The following is a 15,581-nucleotide window of genomic DNA, read 5'->3' on the forward strand; positions in this document are numbered from 1 at the left end:
CTGCACAGAACCATTCCTTTTCCAAAATTAAGCAGGGAAAAAATCAAGTGCAGTCAGCATAGAGGAATATTATTTTTTTAGTGTAATCCTAAACCAAGCAGAATCATAAACAGTGGTTTTGGTTGTTACAGTTAATGGTGCAGCACGAGAAAAGAGTCTCTAGAATACAAAGTATAACTCCAGTATAAAATGGCGATGTTTAATGGGTGCATATTCAGTTATGTTCTTTACCACATGATGTTCAGGAATGAGAAGCTGATGCTGAAGTATATTACCTCCATTTTCAAGGGATCTGCAGTGTGTTCTGGGAATACTCTCTGTTGGTACTCTTCCTTCAGAACGCTCTCCTCCTCTTTTTGTATTATTAAATGTTGCAGGAACTGTATTACCATCCCCTGGAAAGGCAACAGAAAGAATGTTTTAGCTGCTTGTGTGTAGGCACAGTGCCAACAGAGCATCGCCATTCTCTTCCTCCTGCCTCTATGAGCTGGTGGTTAGTTTAGCACAGTTCCCTTTAACCTCTCCTTCCGTAGTCTTCTTTCTCTTCTGTCAGTTGTTTGGATCCTGTCCAGTGTAACTTGGGCACCCGATGTTTAATTCTCATGCTGTCTAGGGGAATGCCAGACTACAGAGGTTAAAGGAGACCATGGCTCCAGAGTAAGGAACCAGCTACAAACTACCTGCTCGGTCTTTAGCTTCTCACTTTTCATAAGTGATATTTCTGAATCCTATCTGATCGTGGTTACGGCATTTTCAAGATGCACGTCATCATAGTGCCTAACACCTCAGAGAACTCACTTGGAGAAACGCTTTGGGGAAACATCTCTATCCTTTTCTCTGAATGTATCTAATTATAAAGAAAGACATCTATTAGAAGCCATATTCATGTATTTGTTACTGACTGTTAATTTGTATTTCTGTTGACCTTAATGATGTTGGGTAAAGACCAACATTCAGATCAAAGTGGAACTCTCTTGTTACTGTCTTGAGTGACACTATATGCTATGTGTGTGCCTGTGTAGATATGTATATATGTGGAAAAATGAATGAGGTATTTTTATGCTCTTTGTAATATGCCATCTTCTGTCGTCACTGAATTAGAAAAGAGGGGAGGAGAGGCAAACTATGTAATAGTTTCTCCCTGTAACAGTCATTTGGAAAGCGGCAAACCTTGTCGTCAAAGATGAAAAGTACTTGCCTTTCTGCAAGTCTTCCTCGGTAACTTCCCAGGGTAACAGCTCGTTTTCCCGAGGTGAAGACACGGTTTTTGTTGATTGGTGTTTGTGAGGGTTCTGAATCCCATAATACTCTCCTAAACATACCCCAGAAGGGAAAAAACCCCAAAGTTTACTATATTGGCAGCATTGCTCTTTATTTAGGAAAGAGTGACTGATTTCATATTTACCAGATATATAGCATATTTCCTTTATTGCTCTTTCCTCTTCCATTTCTGCAGCAGTCCTAGGCACCCAGTCAGGAACATCTGTAGGAAGTAGTTTTAAAAGGTTACACAAAGACCTTCAGCAATTCTTAATAATCCAGTGCCATAGTGAATTCCATTTTGGTCACGGGGGTTGGTTGTTGGTTTGTTTTTTTTTTTTCCTGGCTGCAACCCCTGCTTCTGGACAGAAAAACGATTCCTTCGTTTGCGGTGTTTCCAAGTGCAATGGGATTGCAGTTACAGCACATATGAAGAAGCTAATGTTTGCTGCTTTAAAATGGTTCAAAACCATCTTCAGTACTCATTTTCAAAATAACCCCTAATCCACTCGCCAAAGGAAATCTTCTGATTAAACACTTCACCAGGGAGTGCCTGTCACAAAACCTCTGCCCACCGTTACTCTCCTGTAATGCCTGCCGGCAGAGCTGGTGAAGCGAGTGCTCCTTAGCGCTCTCAGTTAAGGCTACTAAGGCCAGCACAGCCCTGCTTTTTATGTCGTTTAAATGGCATTCAGGCTTACTCAGCCTGAAGCCGAGTTAGGGAGCACTAAGAGGCAGCCCTGCCGGCCCACCTGAAGGGCAGGGGGAAAGTGAGAAGCAGCTTGGGGCTGCCTGAGAACTAGCAGGGTAATTTGTGGAGTGCACGCATGAGCGCAGGTGGTTCTCTCGCTTTCACTCTGGCAATGTGCAATTCCTTCCTTCCCTGTGAATCTCTCCTCTCTAAGTGAGATACCGTCAAGAGCTTACCTACGTTAAGAAAATCAAATCAGATTTCGTATGCATAAATGTATACGCTCATAGACGTTCAGTTAAACTCATGAGGAGTTTTGTATGGCTTCTCTTGCTAGGTTTCAGAATAACTTTCTCCAATTTAACGAGACTGCCTACAGAGTTGAGGAAACGCGTTGAAGAAATTACTAAAGTTGAAGTCACACAACTAGCTTTTGTAAAGCAGCCTGTGGCTTCGCCTGCAGTGATGGGTGTGCACAGCCCCTGTTCAAAAGTTTGTTCCCCAGAAAAGAGGTACCTCCTAAACTTGTCAGTTCGTCCCCAGATTTTGAGACATTTTCAAGAGTAATTGATGGCCGTCTGAATTGTGGATCACATTTTAAACTCTAGTTAATGAACAAGAGGTATGTGAAATGTACAGCGAGGCATTTCAGAGGAGTTACAAAACATTGCCTCACTCACATCTGGTGACTGCCAATTCCAATATTTGGGGGATTCGCTGGCAAGTATCTCAAAAACTTGCCAACAACTCTTTTCTAAAAGTTGTTGTTATTGTTGTTGTTGCTGTTGTTGTTTGTATTGTTGTTGTTATAGATCAGTTGTGAAGTACATTGTAAGGGTGGAAAAGCCCTGTTCTACTTCCTTGTAAGAGAAAGCAAAAAACTGTTTACAGTTCTCTTCCTCTTCATCGTCTTCTTCATCGTCCTCATCGTCTTTGTCGTTGAGGTTTATAATCAGCGGAGGGTGAATTGGTAGTAAAATACTGTCTTGATTTCTGAGTGGTCCTTGATGACGGGCTGGATGCAGGGTCCCTCCTTGGACACCCTGTTGCAATGGGGCATCTGCAGAGAAGAACATTGTATTGATTTTGTTAGGAGGGAACTAGAGTATCAAATCCAGGTTCAGACCAGCTGGTGTAGTTTGGAAATCATGATCATACTGAAGCAATCATTAAATAGACAGAGAGTGCCTTTTAGGGCAAGTCCTCTGCAGAGGTTGGCAAAAGAGCATCTCCCAACTACAGAAGGTGTGAAGGCACGTGGGCACTAGCTCTGCTGAATGGACAGATGAGGCACTGCTGAATAAAGCCTTTGGAAAAGAGGAACCTTTTGATCATTCTGTGCTCCTTCAAAAAGGCTGGCTATCTCTTTCCAGCTGGTGGCTCGATTAATTTGAGTCAGTAACCTCCGTTCTTCCAATCCCTTTTAAGATATCTACGACACAGGGAAACATGTGATTAGTAATATTTGGGCTGAAGTGAGTAGATGAGTTTAGGACCCCACCTGTGGAAACATTCTAAACGTGCTGAGTAATAGGCAGGCCTGTATCGCTCCCTGTGGCATCAGTGTTGAAGAATGTAGCAGTGCTAAGCACAGGATTACCCTTTTGTAGCTCGTAGACATTCTTTTCTTTCAAAATTTTCTCAATCACAGCACTCTGTCCTAAGTACAAAATGCAGACTTGGAGAAAGAATACAAAGTTCATGAAAATAATTTGCACTGAATTAGCAGAAAATCAGAACAGGCGTTCTTTTCCTTAGGAATTCATATCTACCCAAAATGTTTGCAGCAAAACTATTTCAGCACTGGCATAGCATTTTCTGAGAGCCCGCAAATGCAACGGGCTGACAAGAGAAATGATGAGAAACGGTGAGTCTCTTTGTATTGTTCAAGCTGACCAATTTGCAACTACAGATACAACCTGGGTTCTGTGCATTATATTGAAGATGCTCAAGTTTTTCCAGCTTTAAGGAACTAAGACGAAGCATGGGTGTTTTCTTGTACTCCAGTTGTTGTGATTCTTGTTGAATTTTTACATCTTTCAGTAAAAAGAAAAAGGGTTGGGTCGCTTTTCTCGTTCGGAGTGTGGGATGTTGCTCTTACAGAGGATACCCTCCTCCAGAGTGCCCGCTGTTGGGCAGCGTCTCTGACTGACACCACACCCAAAAGCATGCCTACGTGGTGGTCACGACGGCACGAGCTGCCAGGGGCCAGTGCTGTGGATGTGGGAACTGCACTAAAGGCAGTGTGGGCCCTCATAGGAACGGCACTCACGCTCTTGCCTTGGTCCTACGTGGTTAGGTAGGCTCAACGTGCACAGGTATGAGAGGCTCCCTTTTCCTGGGGGAATTTCAGGAACACAAAGCGTTTGCTTCTGACTAGAGGTCTCTCTGGATTTCTCTGATGACCCGTGTCTCCAGCTCTGGAGATAAGGCCCATGAAGAAGTGTATTTTAGTGTACTTGGGCAGGCGTCTGTGACAAGTCATGTTGATTTGCTCTCACTCCTGCTTCTGCCTGATTTCTGACATCTGTCTTGGTTCCCTGCCCTGGACTCTTACCCTGTCCCAGGTTCCAGCTGTCTAGCAGGACTGTGGGTAGACAAGAGCTCCCCTTAGAAAGGACTGAGGAAAACAACCCAGCTCATAACGGTGGTTTTCTCCATAAGTAATCTGACTTTCAGATATTGTCCTGCTGTGCAAACGATTACTGTACTTCAGTCTCTACAAAGGGTGTCCCATCCACGTAACATGTTGTGCTCTATCAACAGATATTGCTGCTCGTGGCCCTACCAACCTCCTCCCCCCAGCACACACACTCCTTTTCATTTCTCTTAAGTGATTACCTGCCTCCTAACCATTTTCACTGCTAGAAAGATTTAATCTAGCGAGTGCCCAAGTAAAGCAACACTTTGGCTCCATGCATCTTAGCACCCTAAAGTGCCGTTTGTGACTTCACCTTTCATGTGACTGATAGGTAGGAAGATCCGTAACATGACAGCTGAAAAAAATCATATGGCAACCCTATTCAAATGCCAGTACAATTCCTTTCTTTGCCTTGCATTTGCTGGGATAGCCGATCATACCTGATTGATTTGCCACGGTGCATTTCTTGACCTTAACAGATGTTCTGTAAGCAGTGGAAGGGCATTTTCATGTATTTACTTAGGCTAATGAACAAATTGTTGAGAAAATATTTTTACTCACTGTTACTAGGCGGCAAGAAAAGTCCATTTATATGACGAGGTTTGCTATGATGGAAGGCACAACTGATCCTCATACAGCCTAAGGGTTGTGTTTCCCACAAACAGGAGATGTTGCAGTACTTTTGCTGCAGGAGGAAATAGTTTTCAGCTATTGGAAATATAACGATGAAAATGGAATAAATGGATTGGTACACACACTCTTACAATTAAAGGACCCAGGCCTATGGGAAAATGAGGAGTTAGAAAGAAAACCCAGAAAGATTCCCAACAAAACCTGAAAAAGTAAACATTTGGGAACTTGTAATCCTTGTAGAGACTTGTCAGGCTAGGGACAAAAAACAAGGGAAATAAATCTTTTGTGTTCCAGTGCCCATGGGAAACACCAACTGGGCAGAAGAAAGTCAGTTGGGTTTTCAGGCTCAAAAATGGCTCTGAAGGGACTTGCTCCTTTCTACCTTTATTTCCATCTCTCTGAATCTGCAAAAGAGATGTGAGCTTCTCCCCCGCCTCCACCACGAGCACACAGTATCACAGCCAGGAGGTTTTTCACAGTGACAGGATCTGTGCCCGGTACCCTCATGAGGAAGGTGACTTTGTGGGTAAGTCACACCAGATTCCCATACCCTAGCGGTTGCCTTATATATGGATCTCCTCTTCTAAAACTTTTTGGCATTAATTAATGGGGGAGATGATACCGTAGTCCATGCGTAACAGTATTACGGCAACAAGTATAGGCTCGGGTTTATATCCTGGGTGTGAACTACATCCCAGCTGAGAGCTGTAAATGCCAGCTTGCCGGTTATTTCTTAGCGCGTTTCTCCGTAATTTTTCAGAGGAAGACAAAGTCACACTTGAAAATGCCTGTGTATTTGAAGGTCAGTTTCACCCAGTTCCAGACATTAACAGCTGGCTCTAGGAGCAGCATCTCCAAAACACACCACTTTCGGACCGTTGTCAGTACAACTGGGCCATCCCCTGAGACACTCTGGGCTCTGGAGCCAAAGCCCATCTCCCAGGCATTAACGCCTAACTCCCCAGAAAAAACCTCCCTTTCAATGTGGATTTATCAAGAAAATCAAGGATCCAACCCACTCTAGAATCTACAGCATTTACCTGTGCGTAGGGGGGATGACAGTGGAAGTGGCGGTCATTGCCAGCTGTGGCCATTTTCAGCTCTTGTGCTTCTTCTCCACTCTCTTAATACGGGCAGAACATACATGAAGACATTACAGGTAACATCATTCCGGCAAGTCGTAACCTTATCCTGAAAGCAGTCGTTTTCTTTCAAAAACTGGACCTTCAGAACCTCAGCTCTGCTGCTTTTTTGAAAGGAAACTCCAACCGACAGCGAAAGACACTTGAGCGAAGGAGGTGGTACCTGCTCCAGGCTTGTTGAACCAACTCAGGCAGTTGCTAGCCGGTATAGAATGTTACATTTCCACCGTTGCCAACCGACCCTGCAGCTGGTGACATCAGCATGATGGCGCTATGTGACCTGTCCAGCTTGAACATCTTCCATTATCTCCACTGCTTTGGAGTAAAGAGCGGAAAAAGGGACCGTTTCAAAGAGTCTCCCATCCTGGTGTTTCTTTAAGGTCAAATGGATCCATTTGGCGGGGCTTAAGTAATACCCAACTTCTTGTCATGGGTACTGGGGTCTTAGAAAGAAATCCTTGATACGTCAAAGACAAACCTTATTCTTTGACCATTTCTTGGCCAAAAGCCTTGTGCCCAACGTTTTTCTTAGTGTAGCTGCTTCTTTGGATGGAGAAACTCGCTGCTTGCTGTTAGTACACTGTTAGCTGTTAACTGCTTACACTGCTGGGGTTAGTTGCTTCCACGACGTCCACTGCCACAGCTAAAGCAGAAAGAAGGGCGTGCGCTTGTGTCCCCAATGAACACATCTGTTCCCATTCAGGTCCTAGGCTGCCTCTGAGCTAAAAAGCAGCTAGTGGGGGAAATGAAGTTTCAGTCCTGGAAAATGGTAAGGCACAGTGCTATCCCCAGGACATGGGGTCAACTTTACAAGCCTGAGGGACATCAGTGGCTTGGAGAGGAGCACTTGAGAGCACTGTTAGGTCAAAACCTGGGACTTCAGAAGTAAAAGATAAAACTCAGAAGAGAAGGCTGCCATCGCTTAAAGAGTAATAAGGAAAGTGATGAAGCCAAAGAGGAGGGAGTTAGGGAGGAGGGAGGATTCCAGAAAGAGGACGAGTGGTTCAGAGCACCACCAGAAGCGCATGTGACTGGTGGTTCCTTGGGAAAAAAAAAAGCCCAAAACCACCACCACCACTGGATGAATCAGCAGAGCACACCTGTAGCGTACGCCGTTGGCGTGCCAGTGGGAAGGGTGACGGATGTGTACATGAAAAGCAGGTGCCAGTGACTCCATGGGCACAAAGGGTACAAGGCTGTCTCAGCCTTGGCGGTTACAGCCAAGCTGGGGGAGAAGTACGAGCGCATTGAAATGACTGGAAATCTTCTAGTCTCTTCAGGAGCCTATCAGCTTGCTTGGAGCTCAGGCATCAGCGGATGGGCCGAAGACTGACTGCAAAGGGAAATAGCGCAGGCCTGAGCGCTGGCACTGTGGCACTGGGATGAAGTGATTTCTACATGAATGACTTCTCCCAAGTGCAGAACGAAAGTGCTCCCTGGCATCAGGGTGGGAGGACTGGCGAGGGCTGTGAACAGAGAGAGGCTGTGCAAAGGCTCCCACTGTTCCGTAAGCCATCCAGCTGACACGGGCACAGGGGGGAAGGGAAGTTCAGGAAGGCAGATGAGGGCCATGAAGATGGAACTGTCAGTGGGCGGAAGCAGCAGAGTAAGAAAGTGTTAATGCTGCCAAGAGCTATCCAAAGAGGGGCTCTTTGTAGCTGTGTAGCTGTGCGTAATGGAGGCACAGCAGAAGGTACGGTCAGGAAGAATTCATTGTGTACTGGGTTCACGTGGCAAGGTTCTGGCAGTGGGGAGGCTACAGGGGTGTCTTCTGTGAGAAGCTCCTAGAAGCTTGCTCCGTGTCCGAGAGAGCCAATGCCAGCCGGCTCCACGAAGGACCCGCCACTGGCAAGGCTGAGCCCATCAGCCACGGTGGTAGCATGTCTGGGATAAAATTTTTAAGGAGGAGGAAAAACTGCTGGGCAAGATCAGCCGGAGAGAGGGGTGAGAGTATGTGAGAGAACAACTCTGCAGACACCATGGAGAGTGAAGAAAGATGGGGAGGAGGGGCTGCAGGCATGGGAGCAGAGGTTGCCCTGCAGCCCGTGGTGAAGACCACGGTGAGGCAGGTTGTCCCTCTGCAGCCGTTGGAGCTCCACGGTTGAGCAGATATCCCCCTGCAACCTGTGGAGGACCCCACGCTGGAGAAGGTAGATGCACTTGAAGGAGGTGAAGGAGGCTGAGACCCTGTGGAGAGCCTGCACTGGAGAGAGAGGAGCCCACGCTGGAGCAGGTTTGCTGGCAGGACATGTGACCCTGTGGAAAGGACCCAGGCTGGAGTAGTCTGTTCCTGAAGGACGGCACCATGTGGAGGGACCCAGGCTGGAGCAGTTTATGAAGAACTGCAGCCCGTGGGAAGGACTCACGTTCGAGAAGCTCGTGGAGGTCTGTCCTCTGTGGGAGGGACCCCACGCTGGAGCAGGGGAAGAGCATGAGGAGGAAAGAGAGTCAGAGACAATGTGTGATGAACTGAGTACAGCTCCCGTTCCCCGTCCCCCTGGAGTGCTAGGTGCGAGGAGGTAGAGAACTCGGGAATGAAGTTGAGCCCATGAGGAAGGGAGGGGTGGGGGGAAGGAGTTCTAAGAGTTGGGTTTAGATCTCATTATCCTACTGTGATTTGATTCGTAATGAATTAAAATAATTTTTTCCCAAGTCGAGTCTGTTTTAGCTATCGCAGTAATTGCTGAATGATCTCTCCCTGTCCTTATCTTGACCCACAAGCTTCTCATTAGGGTTTCTCTGCCCTGTTCCTCTGAGAAGGGGAGTGATATAGCGGCTTTGGTGGGCACCTGATGTTTGGCCAACATGGTGGTCAACCCACCACACAAGGTTTTGGTAGCAGGGGGGCTACCGGGATGGCTTCTGTGAGAAGCTGCTAGGAGCTTCCCCCATGTCTCTGAGAGCCAATGCCAGCCGGCTCCAAGACTAACCCGCCGCTGGCCAAGGCTGAGTCCATCAGCCACAGCGGTAGCACCTCTGGAATAAAATTCTGGCAGCACCTGTGGAACCCTGGAGAGACACGAGCTCATGCTGGAGCAGGTTTGCTGGCAGAACTTGTGACCCTGTGGAAAGGAGCCAGGCTGGAGCAGTTTGTGAAGAACTGTAGCGTGTGGGAAGAAGTTTGTGGGGGTCTGTCTTTCCTGGGAGGGACCCCACGCTGGAGCAGGGGAAGAGCGCAAGCAGGAAGGAGCGTCAGAGACAGGGGAAAAGGTGTTTGGAGATTGTGTTTTTATTTCTGCCTCCCGTGCTCTGATTTGATTGGTAGTAACTGAATGTGCCTGAGCCGAGCCTGTTTGGCCCGCAACGGTAGCAGATGAGGGATCTCCCCCTGTCCTTCTCTCGACCCAGGCACCTTCCATGGCATTTTCTGTCCCCTGCCCAGCTGAGGAGGGGAGTGCTAGGGCGGCTGTGGTGGGCAGCGGGCCAGGGCCAGCCAGGGCCAGCCCACCACAGAGTCGAAGGCCTCTGTGTACCGAGGCAGAGCGCCTGGGTAGCAAAAGGAGGCCGCTTGTGCTGGCGGAGGCAACATCAGAGTCAGAGGGGTCGCCACAGCCTGGGACCAGGGCATCCGTGCCCCAGGCCCGGGCGTGCGGCACCCTGGAGAGCAGAAAAGACAGCCTGAGGGACGGCTGCCAGGCCAGGGGAGCGGCACCGCCACGGGCTAACGGCCACGGCGCGGCCGCCTCAGCGCGGCGCCGGGCAGGGCCGGGGCGGGAGCCGGCGCTGTGGGAAGAGCAGCTGCCCTAAGGCCCGCGGCCGGGCCGGGCGGCGGAGAGCGGAGGAGCCAGCGCCGGGCTGAGGGCTGCGGCCGGGAGGCGACCGCCCCGCCCCGCGCCCCGCCCCGCCGTCCCCGGCGCACAGGTGCGTCGCGGGGCTCCTGGCGGGCGAGCGGCGCCGGACTCCATTCTCCGGGGCGCACCGCGGTCGCGAGGGGCGCGGGCGCAGCTCGGGGTCGTGGCCGGGCCGGCGGCGGGCGCCAGGCGGCCGGGGCCACGAGGCGTCGGGGCGCGGTGCAGCGGAAGGTGCCGTGTCTGTTCGTGCCCGAGGTGAAGGAGGAGCCGTCGTCCAAGCGGGAGCGCCAGGTGGCCGGGGCGGCGCGGGGCCGGGCGGGAGGCCGGTGGGGCCGCAGTCCCCGCGGCGGGGCCGGGGTAGGGGCCGGGCCGAGCCGAGGGGGTGTCGCTGGGCCGCGGGTAGCGTCGCCGCGCGGCGCGACGGAGCTGGGGGGACAGGGAGCAGCCCCGCCCGTGTCAGAGCCGCCCGGCGCGGCGCGTCTGCGGGGAGGGGTACAGGCGAGTGGCGAGAGGTTTCGCTGCAGATCTTGAGCGAAATGCAGGGTGGAGGTTTCCATAGGGCTCCCCCCGTAACCGCGGGAAGGAAAGGTGGTTTGGGTGCCGCTTCAGCTCTGTGCCGCTCTTGTCCTGCCAAGCGCATCCGTGGCAGGTGTTGACCCCGGTGTTGTGTTTGCTTTTTCTGTGGGTCGGGAAGAGTGATAGCGCGGAATGAGGCCACCCCAAGATGACCGCGCTGGGAGCTTGTGTGAAACCTGCCTGCTGCCCCCGCCTGTGAGCCTTGTGGGGAAAAAATAAGCTCGCCTCTCTTTTTCCTTCCGTGTTTTTTCTTTATTTTTGTGTGATCAAAGGGGTCTCAGGCTTCTGCCAGAAGAATTTCTTGGAGGCTGTTGGATGTGGAATGCTTCCCAAGGTGAAAGTAATGGTAAATGCCCGGTCACCGTTATTTCTTCCCGAGATGTAGAAAGCGGTGTTGAGGGAGGTGGGGGTGGCATTCACCTGTCCTGCTGTAGAGCTTCAGCTTGTGGTTCCCGATTTGAGGAGCAGCACCTACTGCTGTCTGTCGGCTGCACAGGGAGCTTGAATGCACCTGGGTGAGCTTGTCCCGTTGATGTTTTCTTCTGGATGGACGAGCTGAAGCGTTTGGCAGAACATCAGTAATGTAATTGTTCATCTCGGAGTACCAACACCGCCTTGCTGTTGGTCGTGCAAGGGTACCTCCCCGTGCTGGTTTTGGCTGGGATGGAGTTAATTTTCTGCAGAGCAGCTGGTGTGGGGCTGTGCTTTGCCTTTGTGCTGAGCAGGGTGTTGCGAATACAGGGATGTTGTCGTTAGCGCTGAGCAGTGCTCACGCAGACCCAAGGCCTTTTCTGCTTCTCACGCCGCCCCGCCAGCGAGTGGGCTGGGGGTGCAGTAGGAGCTGGGAGGGGACACAGCCAGGAGAGCTGACCCCAGCTGCCCAAAGGGATATTCCACCCTGTATGGCGTCACGCTGAGCACTAAAAAGCTGGGGGAAGAAAGAGGAAAGGGGGACGTTTGGAGCGATGGCGTTGGTCTTCCCAAGTAACTGCTGTGCGTGACGGAGCCCTGCTTTCCCGAAGAAGGCTGAACACCTGCCTGCCAATGGGAAGTGGTGAAGGAATTCCTTGTTTTGCTTTGCTTGCGTGCGCAGCTTTTGCTTTGCCTATTAAACTGTCTTTACCTGGACCCACGAGATTTCTGACTTTTACTCTTTGGATTCTCTCCCCAACGCCACGGGGCGGGGCGGGGCGGGGAGTGAGCGAGTGGGTAAGCATCTGTGTGGTGCTTGGTTGCTGGCTGGGGTTAAACCATGACACTCCCTACGGTGTTGTTCCTTCACGCATGAAAAAGAAAAGCTGACTTGGGATTGAATGTGGAGCTGGCATGGGCTATTTTATTTTTGTTTTCGGAGTGGATGGCAGGATGTGTTTCGATGAGGTTAGAACTCAGCAATATAATGTATAATACTGGACTTGGAGAGGCCAGCTGTAAGGAGCAAGAATCCCTATGAGAACACGGCATTAACACAGCCATGGTGATGGTTTCAAATACCTGTCTTCAGCCATTTAAAGTTTTTTGGCAACTGAAACTAGAACTGGAAAGGCGTTAGAGGTAGGTCTGTACAATGCCATTCCTAGCGCAAAAGGGGATGGAACCTGCTGCTGTGTAACTGCCTGTAAAGGTCATAAAGAAGATCCATAGGCAGATTTCTCATGCTGACTAGAAGTCTTGTTTTACTTAGTTTTCACTTTCATTGTATGATCTCTTGGATTACAGCTGTTGTGAATTCAGCTCTCTTCTTGACCACAAAGAGTTACCATAAATGTAGTAGGCGTTTATGAAGCTGTTACAGATTTTCCTCTCTCAAATAAATGAATATGAAAATACATGAAGTATGGTTTCAGTGAACATGCCAGTCAAGGAACTATTTCAGTTTTAAACTTTCCTGTTAGGAAATCCTCCTTGCACAGTAGAGTTTATAAAATAAAGGGTGCCTGATTGAAAGGATTCAAAGAAGTGTGGAGGTTGGGAGGAAATGAGAAGACTGTGCTTCCTTGCGTCCCTGGGGTTCTTGCCTTTCCCTGACACTGCAAGGAAACTGTGGATTCAACCAGGTGAGATTCTACAACTAGATTTGTAGTGTTCTGTACAGAATGAGAATAATTCATATCTTGCCTTTGATATCATTGATTTCAGTACTCTGCAGGGTATGGTTACCTCAGTAAAGTGCTGGTTTTGGCCCTCCAAGAAACTGTAGGGCAGCCCTGCCTATGGGCCAGCCTGTAACAAAAACCCAACCCAAGAAGCTGAAAAAAGGGTTTAAATTCTTCTTGTATCTAAGGGCTTCCGTTCAGGAACAGTTTAAACCAGCATGGGGGATCTGTCATGCAGCGAGTATGTGAAAACGCAGCAATGCAATCTTTAGGGCCTCGCTGCATGAATGCTGAATATCCTCAATTTCCTTTGGCTCCTCTTTGAGGCTCTGATGACAGAGACAGCCAGGCAGAAGGGGATGAAGAAATGTCATTGAGTAATCCCAGAACCATCAAATCATTGAGGTTGGAAAAGGCCCCTAAGGCCATCGAGTCCAACCGTAAACCGAACACTGCCAAGTCCAGCTCTAAGCCATGCCCCTGAGCGCCACATGCACGCATCTTTTCAAGACCTCCAGGGATGGTGACTCAGCCACTTCCCTGGGCGGCCTCTTCCGGTGCTTGATAACCCTCTTGGTGAAGAACTTTCTCCTGATACCCAACGTAAACCTCCCCTGGCGCAAGTTGGGGCCGTTTCCTCTCCTCCCATCGCTTGCTGCCTGGGAGAAGAGAGCGACACCCACCTCGCTACAACCTCCTTTCAGGTAGTTGTCGAGAGCGGTGAGGTCTCCCTCAGCCTCCTTTTCTCCAGGCTAAACAAGCCCCGTTCCCTCAGCCGCAGCACGGCACAGCCCAGCCTGCGCCTGCTCAGGCCGGCTGTGTTGGGGATCACTCGCTCCTCCCTGCACAGGGTGCTGCCGAGTATGGAGTCGGGGGTAGGAATCGCAGAGAGGTGCAGAGTTTCCTGCAACTAACTGTAAAGTTGAAAGACGACTTCAAAAAAGGCATACTCTTATGCTTGTCAGTTTGATGTATCAAAGCTCAGTGGAATTTATTTAAACTAACTACAGTCCCGTTCCAAGCGAGGCACATAATGTATGTAAAATAGAATACATCTTCAGTCTTATTCGGTACATTTATCGTACATTTAAGAAAATACAAACACTATTTTTAAACACAAACTTCCATTGTTGTCAGATTTGAAACGTTACAGTGTACTTCCTACGTCTTATTTTCAGAACTTGCGATGTCATCATCTTTGGTTTTCCCAGTTGATAATTTTCTTAGTGCAATTTAGATTTTTCTTGTGAATTGAAGGACTTGCTTCCTCTCTCTCCTGTCCACGTATCGTTCTCCTTTTCTGTTCACTTCCATATCGTCTTGGCTCTGTTGTCAAAATAGATATGCAGAACATCTTGTGCATAATGTGTTAGAGTAAAACTATATGCTCTTTCAGAAACGTTTGAAGCAGTAAATGTCCAACATGAGACCCAAGCTCTGTTGTGAGACTCTGCTGTGCTTTGTCCAGTGCTACAAGCCAAAACCCCCTTCTCATAGCTCCTCACTCTAAGCGCAGGTACATACTTTGCTTTCATGTCAGTAATATTGTGGAAAAGTAGAACTCTCGGGTGTGTTTTACAGGCAAAACTACAAACAAACGAAACTGTGAACTGCTCTTCCAGACCGCTCTGCATTGCTTAGAATCTTGTGGGTTTTGGCTGGGGAAGTTTTAAGAGCAATTGTACATTTCCTCGGTGGGGAGAGACATGTGGCGTTTACAAAAAAGATTGAATCATAAAATTTTCTATCAAACAGGTACCTGGATGGTTGTTTTAAAGTTAGAGAACGTTTTGGCATGTGGATTTCTTCTCCTCCAAGTCAGTGCCCTGTAAGGTCCAGAATTACATTTCTCTGTAGAAAAAAACCATACACATTGTTTCTTAATTTCAGCTCCAGTTTCAGGAAAGGCTCTCTTAGCCTGATACGTGAATTAAATATTGCATTAGCTGAAGTGTCAGTGACTGCATGGGCTGAATCGTACACCACCTCTGAAATACAAGGTAGCGTTAAATGCGGACTCTCTCTCTAGTACTCTAAAGATCGTTTGTGACCTTGCAGCATTTCCATCAGGCCCACAGGATCTTCCAAATGAAGCGATTCTGCCCCGGACATCCTTGACTTAAAGAAAGGGAATTGTTCCTGTGTTGAAAATCAAAGGCATCACTTGCTTCTCAAGTAAACTAGCCCAGACTCCAGTCTCCTGTTTCATGCCTGCTTGTGACAGCACTAGATGCAAGGCAATGTTATGTGTTTGTGCTCGACAGGGGATTTGGCATCGCAGTAAGCTGCCTGATGACTAACCATTTTCTGTGACCTTTGGTTAAAAATCATTATTACTAACACTCTTGTTTTCTGTTAAGTCCAGCTTAATTCCATTAATTGAAATTATGAATTGCACAAGAATCCTAAAATGTTTGGTTTCCACAGAACATGTAGGTATTACCATAGTTTTCCGTTTGGCTCCCAGCTCCCCTGTTTGTGTCAAGCTGATCCTTTTGTTTGGAGCATTTCCCACCATTCGGCTCAGGCACTGCTGCAAAGAAAGGTAGCACAAATGGCGATGGTTGTTGGTAGGACAGAAATGCTGATCAGCTTTTTGTTTCAACTGCTCTATCCCTTTTCAACCTGGAAGTCTGCTGAGATGTATTGTTCACATTAAGAATGTTCCCTCTGTAATCTCTTTAGCAATCTGTCCACATGTGATCAAAGCAAACATGAAAAGAAAAAGGAAAAACCCCACAAATCTCTTGT

This window comes from Phaethon aethereus (assembly GCF_964289735.1).
Source record: "Phaethon aethereus genome assembly, chromosome: 1".
Taxonomy (NCBI): domain Eukaryota; kingdom Metazoa; phylum Chordata; class Aves; order Phaethontiformes; family Phaethontidae; genus Phaethon; species Phaethon aethereus.